The sequence below is a fragment of the Pinus tabuliformis genome, chromosome Q (genome assembly GCF_031772625.1).
Source record: "Pinus tabuliformis cultivar Carrire ecotype Pingquan chromosome Q, CPIR1, whole genome shotgun sequence".
Taxonomy (NCBI): Eukaryota; Viridiplantae; Streptophyta; class Pinopsida; order Pinales; family Pinaceae; genus Pinus; species Pinus tabuliformis.
Genome location: NC_142296.1, coordinates 71,547,046 through 71,558,657, shown reverse-complemented (window position 1 = coordinate 71,558,657; position 11,612 = coordinate 71,547,046). Strand labels below are relative to the sequence as shown.

The 11,612-nt window shown below is 41.4% G+C and overlaps 1 pseudogene; it reads right to left on the bottom strand.

Moving 5' to 3' along the window:
• Nucleotides 1–259: 259 nt before the first annotated feature.
• LOC149218323 (protein disulfide isomerase-like 2-3) overlaps nucleotides 260–11,612 on the bottom strand; it is a 48,357-nt pseudogene continuing 37,004 nt past the window's right edge.

Sequence of the window (11,612 nt, the reverse complement as noted above, 5' to 3'; positions counted from 1 at the left end):
CAAAATCACCGAATGGGCTAGTCACATTCTAGGATGCATTCGTTATATATTCATGTCTAACTTCCTCATGCTTTCTATAACTCGCTTTCAAAACCCGTGATGATTTAAACATTGATGTCATTAAATTGGACCACTTCAAGAATCATACATTTAACATCGAAATAAAAACTCGTGTCCTGCCTAAATCACATTCTCTACCTCTCCAATTTCTCGTCATGATGAGAAAATAAGTGAAAGTTTGCACAAAAAGCTTTATATATTTCTAGAGAACTGGGCAGAATTCTAAAATTGTTCCATTTCTTGCTTTGCCTGAAATATGAATCTCCTACAATTATTCTTTTTTATCATCCTCATTGCCCATTAGCTCATCCAGTGAGAACTCGTCTTCCTCTAAAATCTCTCCATATTTCCCATCCCACGGTTCAGTTTCCTCAATAACAGGAACAGATTCTAGGGGAAGATTACCTTTACCTCCTCACCCTGCATCCTTCACAAAATCCACAAGATGTTCAAGCTCAAATTCACTGTGAAGTGGAGCATATACACTCTTTTTAATGTTTAGAGCTATGAAGGATGGATACCCATAGCCACCAACACCCACAACTTTTTCAAGAGCAGGTTTCTTTCCTGCTACTACCCACACATAGTTGTATGGACTTCTTTTGAATTTTTCTACCACAGACATGAGTTGTTTTAGGTAACGATCCCTTCCTTCTACTTTTGTGTCTAAAATTTTGGGCAGTAAACTAACAAAACAAATTACTGAAGAAGCACATTTGGTTTCCAATACATCCTGGCTTGTAAGCTCCACCACTTCCAGAGGAGAAACATTCATCTCAAGCTGCTCAAGGGCAAAGGATTAAATCGCAGAAGTTGTCCTTGCACCTTCATAAGGAACTTGACTCTCCTTATCAGAACCAAAGACCAAGATTGTAGGAAAGCCTTGCACATTGAACCTGCTCATCAAACTCTTCTCCTCATCACAATTGACGTGACCCATATTCACCTTGCCCTTCAAGCTATTTGCAGCTTTCTTCCACTCTGGAGCAATTTTTTTGCAGTGTCCACACCAGGGAGCATAACATTCAACAAGCCATTGATCTTTACTTTTGAGGACAATGTCATCAAAGTTTCTTGAAGTGAGTTCTACTGATGAACTTGATGAACTTTTCTTATTTGATCCAGTCTTCCCATTTAGTCGGTCTTTAACAACAATTTTCAACTGCTGAATTGCAAATTCTACTTGGTTTTGCATCCCTTGCTCCTTGATAGTCTAATGGGGGCTTTCCAAGAGTAAATACCTTAATGGTTGGAAACTCCTTGATTCCGTATTCTTGAGAAAGTGACTTGTGGGCGTCAGCATCGAGAGCAACAATTGTAACAAAATCTTTCAAAATAGTGGTTGTCTTTTCCCATATTGGAGTTAGAGCCTTACAATGAACACACCATGGTGCAAAAACTCAACAAGGACAACCTTGTCAGAATTTAGAACCTGCGATGCCCATATAATACCCCTTATGCTCCATGCATCACTTTGGGATGTATGCTAGCTTTATGGTGGTTACTTGGCTCTTAATCATTCTTGGCAAGCATCCACCATGTCGTGTATCAAGAATATGCCTTGTCCTATGAAATGTTGTCCTTAACAAAGCCTCATGAAGTCAATATTTATATCATTAGACAATTGTTTTCTCCATAAGTGGCATATTTCCAAACTATTATTCAATTTCATCCTTCTTCCTTAAATATGTGCCCAATGCAACTCCATTTAAATCCCTGCAAAGAAAATGGGATAAATAATTAAAACCATGAAAATAATTTCATTTGGAGGTGATAGTAAAATTGCAACTAAATTATATGAGTAAAACAAGAGATGCTCGAATCCGAAAATCAACACAACATTTAGGCACCTTACTGGACTTATGAATTGCAAGAAATTTATGTGATGCCAAAAGCAATGGTGCAGTTATAGATTCAAGGGCATCGAGTAAGATGGAAATTTGAGGAATCTTAATGCACTTGAGGGGACAAGGACAAAGACAATCAGCGTTACTGTCATAACGTATTATCACAAATCCTTATGCATATGTGTTGTTGGGAACAGGTTCCCTAAAGAATAGTTTTGGGGCTACAAGCCCATATTTTGGGACAATTTTGTAATAAAATTGTGAAGTCTCCGCATTTTGTGGTCACAGAGCGTGAAGGTGTCAAGAGCCATAAAGGGTTGTCTGCCCTTATTTTGTAAAGTATCAAGTCATTTGTAAAAAAGAGCTAAGTAAACTCTAGGTAATGAGTCAAGGAGAAAAAAGAACTATTGGAGTTTTGGTAGAGAAGTATAATTGTTTCAAGTCTTAGCGTAGGTAGAGGCTCTACAGCTGAGTGCGCAGAGGCCTAGAGTGGAAGTCCATAGCTGAGTGCGCAGACCCCTGCAGCTGTGTGCGCAAGGCAAATAGAGTCTGTATTAAACTGGAAGATATCAATAAAGAGAAGTATTTTGAAATTACTGTGTATTTAGTTCTTGTTAATGCATCTGATTATATTACATTTTGTGTCTAATTTACAATGTTTATTGGATGCGCGAATATATGTGATTATATCTATTAATTGAACACAAGTAAAGATATAAGCTTATGCGACGCTAATTGTGATTGATTAGTAAGATAAGTAAAACACTTTAGATAACTTGGGAACCTATACAATACATTGTCATAGCTATGAGAAAGTACATGGACCATGGGTCAGGGCTGCGTGAAGGTCAACCATACACCTTCGTGGAGGTATTGAAGGGCAGAATAAAGGGTAGACTGAAAGAGCCCTAAGGCTTAGCGACCTGCATGAAAGTAAGGGCAGAGGGTATAAACCGACATCGCGACCATCTCAGGGTGTAGAAACTTGGTTCGAGCATCCCCCCATACTTCTTCGGGTGAGACTTCAGTCTGCGCTTCGTGGGTTGATGCTGAAAGGGCCAGTAGTGTAGGGATTTGTTTGGCTGACTAACGCTAAACCTGGGTTAGGGTCCACAAAGCCAACAAATGGTTCCATTGCCGGGATTAGAATCTGCCTGAGAGATGTGTGATGTCCTATAATTGGAATCCAACTAAGAAATTGATCGAAGACTAGTTGGATAGAAAGATCCACGAATTCATGGCGCGGGAGAACAAAAATCCACGGATGACAAAGGAATAGTGGCTAGACAGGTACTTCTATGCAGAAATCTAAAAGATCCTTTTCTGTTCCTTTCAAGTTGAGTTATATGAATGGATCGCGAAGCTAGTGGATAGCCAAGGAAGGTGGAGGCTTGATGGTCCTATTATCTGGACCCTGGAGTTAATGTATAGACTGGAAGCCTCCGAGGATAAGATCGCCCATGTTTTCGATCATTGGATTAATCGTATCATAGGAGGGTTTGTGACAGAATTTGTGGTCGATACCTCAGTCAGTTATAGCGACGTGGAGGTGCGCTTTTTCAAAGGTCCGCAAGGTAAGTACTTTAAGTCTTTAAACACTTGGATTAATATGTTATTATGTGAAAAATTGGTTATGCATCTACCTTGATGTTCAGAGCTACGTGAAGTGGAAAGACTTACAGGAACGAAGGAAGAAAGGCTCTTGAATATAGCCCATTGATTTCACCTCCTTTGAGTGACGAAGAGGGAGAAGCGCAGGCTTCTCCACGAAGTGCAGTTCAATTGATAAAAAAAGTGTTCCCGCGACTACCACCTCCACCTTCACCACCATCACCTCTAACTTCGCCCACACCACCACCACCTCCACCATAGTTCAACATAGAAAATTCAGTGAAGTTGCCTTTGTTTAAGGGCTTGGGAAATGAGGACCCGGACTAGCTCTGATTCATTGTAAAAGTTGTATGGGAAGCTCAGGGCGTCATAGACAATCACATGAAGAAGGCAACATTGGTTAGTGATTTACAGGATCGCACACTAACTTGGTACATCAATTACTTCAATGATAACCCAAATGTTGGGTTGACAGAGATCCAAACCGCATTGAATAAAGAGTTTAGTAGGCCTAAATCGAAGGCGCAGTCGATTGTGGGGTTTAAGGAAATCGTGATGAAACTAGGTGAGACACCTTGGGAATTGGATCAGAGTTTGAAGTGTAAAATCTGCAAAGCTAATATGAACTTAACAGATGGACAACACCATGAGTGGTTCGTGGCTTCGCTCCTGCCTCACCTAAGGGTTGCACTATCATAACAAAATATTACGACTCAAGCATAGGCCTTGGAGATTGCAATAAGACTGCATGAAACATCGATGCAAGATCTAGATATGGGGGTTCAACAAATCCATGCGCAGTTGCAAAATATTTGCCTCGACATGTAAAGTTTGAATCAGGATAGAACAGTTCAACTGGAGGTTCGCGAAGAGATATGGTGCCTGAAATGTAAAGGTCAGGGGCATGACAAAGACCACTGCCCGGTCTTTGCAAACTATATTGGAGGAGGAGCACTGATGCCTTTGAGGCCGAAAGCCCAAGCAGGACTGAGCATGGGGCCTACGTTGTGATGCGATATATGCGAAGTAGCAGGGAAACATACGACTGATAATTGTCATTTGTTGCAGAAGTTTGTACAAACACCGCAACAACTATTCTGCAACTTCTGCAGGTTGGTAGGGCATGATGAGCACAATTGCCGAATTTAAGAATTGATGATGGCCAGAAAACCCGCCTATAGAGTTCAGGAAGAAATGCTTCTTCCTTACCAGAGCATTGGGATGGCATGAATAGGCTTTTAGGGGCGCGGACGAGGCCGAGGCAGAGGAGGACTTAGCAGAGGTTGAGGACAGTTGATCTGTTACAATTATGGACGACCAGGACACTATGCCCGCAAATGCACTAACCCAACGCATCCGATGTGCAAATATTGTACTCAATTTGATCATGAGACAGAGGACTGTACTACACTGATAACAAGGATACGCGACAAATAGGTGCTACCACCGCATCTGACTCAGAACCTACAGATGATGAGCATTGAGCCTCGCGAAGAGGATCTGAATGTGAATATAGTGCTCCGAAGTGGAATTGCAATGGGGGATGATAAGGGGAAACGACCCGAAGATAGTGCATGGGTTCGAAAAGCTCTGGCGAAGGAGGCTAAATTTGATTTGGAGTGTGCACGTGAAACATTCATGGAAGCAAAGAAGAGCTATGTTGAGGCCTCTACCTCAGGGAGTCGGGATAAGCATGTTCAGGAAATGGACCCTTTTATTCTTACGACCTTTTTAGAGACCTGCATGAAGCTGTTACGAGATAGCAAGGCTAGGAAGGGGTTAAAAGAACTTATAAATAGATGCGTCGAAAACACTCCGGGTGAACTGCGTGTGGTGCAGAATATTGGCAAGCATAAGGTAAGGACTGGGTGTGAGATGAGACTCACCGCACAGATAGGAAAATATGAAATGGATCAGGTTATTCTGGATATGGGGTCAGACACGAAAGTTTTGCTGAAGGAGACTTGGGAGCGGATTGGGAGACTCACACTGCAGTGGTCTCTGATTCAGTTAAGGATGGAAAATCAACAGAATATCATCCCCATGCGATGGTTGCAGGGAGTAACTGTAGAAATTGAGGGTGCAAGCGCATTGGATAATTTTGAAGTAATAGAAATTGTCGATGACAACAACCCCTGCCCTGCACTCCTTGCCATTGATTGGGCTCATGACATGAATGGGGTAATCAACCTAAAGAAGCAAAAGATGATATTTGAAAAGAAATCACTTCACTTAATAGTACCCCTAGATCCTGCTGAAGGATCGTGCTATACTGAACTAGTCCACAATTACAAAAGCGATGACAATTTGGAATTCATATATAAAATAAAAGCGGGAGAACAAGATTGGGTGAATCTAACAATGGATGGCCAAATTACATGGGATCGTGAGAGTTCCTGCAACTCAAATTCAGATGAAGAATTACAACGCTGGCAGAGTCGGCTACATGAAGTAACTATGTTGAGCTGTAACATGATGACCCGGTCGTTCACTATTTATCGTCAAAGGTAAGAAATCTGCCCATTTATGACGGCTTGAATGATGTGGATGTTTTTTTGGATGAATTTAAGAGGGAAGTACCAGAGAAGCAGTGCTTCTAGGCTTTATATTGGGCACTGCGCAGTACACCTACGAGATGGTGGGGTACGCACAAGGGTCTCTTTGATGATTGGCGTGAGTGTTATAGACATTTTTGGGCACTAAAACCCCACGCATGAAATGTCCATAAACCAAGGGCTCCTAAGTCCCTAAAAGTGTTGTTCTAACCCCTAAAGGAACAAGGTCAACAGATTACAGCTTCTCCCAGAAGTTCTCCATGAAAAATTGCTCAGAATTGGTCAAAACAAGATCATTTCAGCTACTCCACTGGCCAAGTGCGTTGCGTCTCACCTAAATACACTGTGTGGGTGCGTTGCATTTCAAAAATCCCTTCTATGGGGTGCGATGGGTGAGAAATGACAAATGGCAGTGTCATTCCATGAGGTGGAGACACAATGGAAGCTTCCAGAATCTTCTCCTGTGACACTTGCCTCTCTGAACTCGACCAAGGATGAGTAAGATATCATCAATCTCCAAGTGGAAGAAAGAACTATCAGAGGGAAGACACTAATCAAATCATAAGCTGACTCATCTCCATTACAGATATCTATATATGGATCCCTCATCCCAGAGATCCAGAGGCTGGAATTTTGCATATTGTAAGGAATTGCTATTGGTTTCTTGAGACAAACATCAGATTGTTGGGTGATCTAAGCTTTGTATGAGGTGAAGAGGGGCTTCCTTGCTGAGAGGTTGATGCTGGGTTAGAACAACTAGTTGTAACTCCTCTTGGCTCTTTCTTGTTTATCAATAAAAGCTATTCAAGTTTTCCTCCATGCTCTTGTGTCATTGATGTTTGCTAAATTTGTATGGTCAATTTACATATGATCCTAGATTGTTTATGATTATAGATCCATGTCTTTGTATAGTGCTATGCTACTGTGATCTTACAGGTACTTTGTGAAGCTGGGCGTGCAAGAGAGCGGGTAGCTAAAGACTACCAAAGAAGAGAGGAATCAAATCAGGAGATTAGTGCAAGACAGAGGTTGGTCTTTCTGTTCCTCTCTATCTATAATTCATAAAGGAAAAACGAAAGTAGCTTTTCTCTGTTTTTTTCTAAGGCAGCTGTCACACCTTAGTGGGATAGAGCAATTCTATATAGACACTTTTCCCTGTAACAAAATGGCGACTCTGCTGGGGAAGAATTAGTTTGTTTGTTTATCATTCTTTGTTATCTATTTCATAAACTTACAGGTAGTATTCGAACTGCATTTTCCATAACAAATGCAAAGTAGATAAATGCTACTTCAATCCATCTACTGGATTTGTTTATGATTTAAACAACTGATTCACGAACTATCTGATTGCCCTTGTGATAGCTCTTAGATCCTCCTTATATCTACCCCTCATTGTTGCATTACTGATTGCTTTTTTCTCGGCCAAAACCCAAGAACTGAACTGCAAACTGTGACTCGGAACCCAAACAAAATCTCGTTTCTGGCCCAGTGCAGGTGCTGTTCAGAGAATCTGAACTTCAGCGCACCCCAAGTGGACAAGGTGTGCTACATTTCAAATTCTCTGAGTTACAGGTGCGCTGATCAGACTAGGCTCTGTGCAGTTTTGGTTTCTGTGATTCATTCTTTCCAGTTCTATTCCTGAATTTTGCTACCTGTGATCAGTATATGTCTGTTTGAAACCCCGTTTCCTTGTTGTTATTCCGCCTCCTTTGTACAAAAGAACTGTAGATGTTTTTGTGTGTTTGTTGATTCATTTTCAGTTCTCCTTTGCAAAAGTAGCATAATCGTACTGTCGTCCTTTGATTTGAAACTGTCGCAAGTGTCGATTTCAATCGTAGGAAAGAGTTTGATTGCTGTTGATGGTCGATTATCCTGTTACTATTGTTTTTGGTCTAAATTTGTAATTTTCTAGTGTCAAGAACCAGTATTCATTTCAAAATCGTAAGGTGTTGTGCTCGACTCGATTTTTTATTTTGAAAAGAAACTTGTTGATATTTGTCACTTGAAAAGAAATTTAGATTTGTGCATCAACTTTCTTTTTAGCATTCATATACTAAGAAATTCGAAAACAAATACATGCATGTGCATTTGGATATAGACAGTCTAATTGGTTTGATTTAGGAAAGTGCATTTAGAGTGTGCTCTTTGCTCTTTGTGAAAAGATTCTGTCTTTCTTTCCTTAGTAGCTAGGATTTTCATTGCACAAAGAAGATAAAAAGTTTGTTTATCATCTTAGATTGCATTTTAGGAATTACATCTACATCTCGCGGTGAACCTGAAAGGCAAACTTCATAAACAAGATCAACTATAAAATAAATTCAATGAATCTAACAACGCTTTGGAACTTAATGCACAACATTTAGAAGTCTAGGCTAGAGACGTATTCCGGCGTCGTAAAGCCTGGTAACTGTTGTTCTCACTGATGGTTGGGTGATTCCTCCACTTTGAGGCGATAAGTGCCAGTACAGACTTGTGCTCCCACATACCGTCGAGTATATTTTGGGAGACCCCAATAGGCTTAATCCTTTATCCATAGCAAGTCGTGTCTGCTGCCCTATTGATCGCAATGCACTGAACACAACATTCGGGAAGATTGACTGCCGTACCGTAAAAAGTATTCTGCAGTTTTGCAATTGGTTTGGTAATCCCTCTACCTAGATTTCCAGAGCAGTCCCTTTCGTTCCTTTTCAGACTCCTTAATAGAAAAGGTCCATCTGAGCGCTTGTCACTTCAGGCTCATTAAAAATCGAAGGAGACTAGAGTCATCTTTTGTTTTTTCTCGACTCTTAAAAATTGAAAAAACAAGTTGTGTCAAAGCGTCTAAAATTCATTTAATTCGGAAACATACTTGCCCTTTATTTTTAGTTGATTGAGTAATCTGAAATCATGGAAGAAAGTCAATTGAAACCCTGTCGTTCGCGGAGGCTTACGAGTCAACCGTCTTTGTCTCCGGAATCGAAGATAGTACGGACAAAGCGAACTCGTTTAACCGGTTCCAAATCTCCTATTAAAGTTAGAACAAGTGTTCCAACAACATCAGAGACTCCGGTTACTCCAAACATTTCTGGAATCCCTGCCTCTACAGAAGAAGTTCAGCAGCCACAGAAGGACAGTAGTATTGATCCTAGTCTGAGAGTAGACACTTGTGTTACCGAACCGGTTCCATTTACAACCGGTTCGGAGAGTCTTGCTCCTCAAACATCTGTCGCTGTCGATTCCATACCTTCTTCGGCACCAGAAATATTCTATGGACCTGACGGTCTACCCCTTCCACCTGGTCTGATTGCCATAGAAGAGATTGTGGAAGATCCTCCAACTAGTACTCCATCGCAATTTGGAGTCAGGATCACTCTGTATCCTTGTTCATCAGAAGTTAGTCTACCGCCAGCGGAAGCTCCTGTAGAATCGCTAGGTAATCTTTTGGATAGACTAGAAATGTCTGAACAACCGTCAACATCTAGGACTATGTCGTCTGACACATCAACGACAGAACTCCCTACTATCACTCCAACAATGTTTGCCAGTATACCATCTATCCCAACTAGCTCTCAACCGCTAGAAGGAGCCCACTCAGGGGCCGTTTCGACAGTATGGTCTGTTCCTGTTTGTTCAGCCAGAATAATATCTAGAAACTCTTATGTTGAGTCTCAACAAATTGATCCATTTGGAGGTCAATTTGGGCAGTCCGGCCCTCAAGGGAAAACCATTCCCTTGAGTTTTGGATTACCACCGTATGGGGGGCAGTATGTCCTTTCATTATCCCCTCAAGGAGGACAACCATACGGGAGTTCACAACAAAATTCGGGTTATGTTGGAATTACCTCTAGCGGTTGGGTACCGATACTACCTCAACAACCAAGAGTTGTATACTCGATGCAACAATGCTTACCTATGTCAAATATACCAACAACGCCAGCTATTGTGACGGTGTCACAAGTTCAAGCGCTGCCTGTTGTATGTCAACCTCAGGTTTCTCAGGTTGTGATGCAACAGCCCCTTGACCCTGCGACTCAACCATAATCACCGACTGGTGGAACGACACAGGTTCAGACGGGTACAATTACCCCTCATCTTGGTCAAACTGTTAGTATCGGGCAATATCACATGGCTTCACAACCATGGCTACTACAATACCAACAACCACAATTCCAACAAGTATACCAAGGTTCTAAGCAACAAATCTTTGCAAATAGTGGGCAGTCGTATATTCAAAACGGTGAAAATCAACCATTTTACAATGGTCATGCCCACCAAAGTTACCAGCATCAAATGCATTATGCCGGTATGCAAAGACCAACCGCTCAGGCAATCCCATCTTACCCTGGGTATGCTTCACCTAACCTGAATCAGCAGTTACCCTTTGTGGCAACTTTAGAGTTACCTGATTTAAATCGGTTAACAAACGATCCAATCGCTTACGCCCCTTGGTGGCCAGCGATTCCACATAAACTTCCATCAGATATTCCTAAATTTAATGGAAATCCGGGTGAAGATCCATCGAATCATGTGATGACCTTTCATCTGTGGTGTTCATCAAACACCCTAAATGATGATTCGACAAGGCTTCGCCTTTCTCAGAGGACGTTAACTGGCCCAGTGGCAAAATGGTACATCGAATTGCCTAGAGCTTCATTCGACAACTTCAGTACCTTAGCCACAACCTTTTTAACCCATTTTCAATTACCAATAAGGTACAAAACGGGAACGGAACTCCTTACCAACTTCAAACAGACGACGGCCACTCACATATCTGATCATACACATGAGTGGCAACGTCGTCGTAGAATGGTAAAAACGTATGTTCCCGATTAGCTCTTAGTTGAATGGTTTATCAAGTCATTACTACCTTCCATCACGGAAGATGTGGCAAAGGGGGGAGTCGTAATAGAAGAGCAAGTTATCGCTCGTGCGCAATATTTGGACTTGATTTACACTGAGTCTGGCACCCTCTAAGATAAAATACCTGATGCCCCTAGACCGGAATTCTCAGTTCTTCCTCCTCCTAAATCAAACAATGACTCTCATGCCGGAAATGGCGTGATTAGCACAACAGACACGAAATCGACAAAGGCTACATCCAAAAAGGCCCGTAATATTTCAGGTCAAAATGCAAAAGATGAACTTCTTGCCTCGGAAGTAAATGTCGTATCGATAGATAAAGGCAAAGAAACCAAACAACCAGGGGGCAAGAAGAAAGGCAAAGGGAAGAAGAAGAAACAGGAAGAATCATCACCTGAAAAATCTTCTGCAAACCCTCCTGGAGATAGGAAACCAAAAAATCCATGCTTTATATGCGATGAGGATCATTGCACTGCAAATTGTCCACACAGAGCTGAGCTTAAAAAATTCTTCAAGAATTCAAAAACGTCCACAGTGTTAACTGATCCGTTTCCAAATCCAAGAACAAATCTAGTTGAAAGTGGAAATGCTTCCCCATCTCAAGTGCTAATGTTGTCGGTTTCAAAACAGCAAAATGATGATTTGATATCGACAAGGAACAAAGATTATGGGAATCCACAGCTGTCGAACAACAAGGATA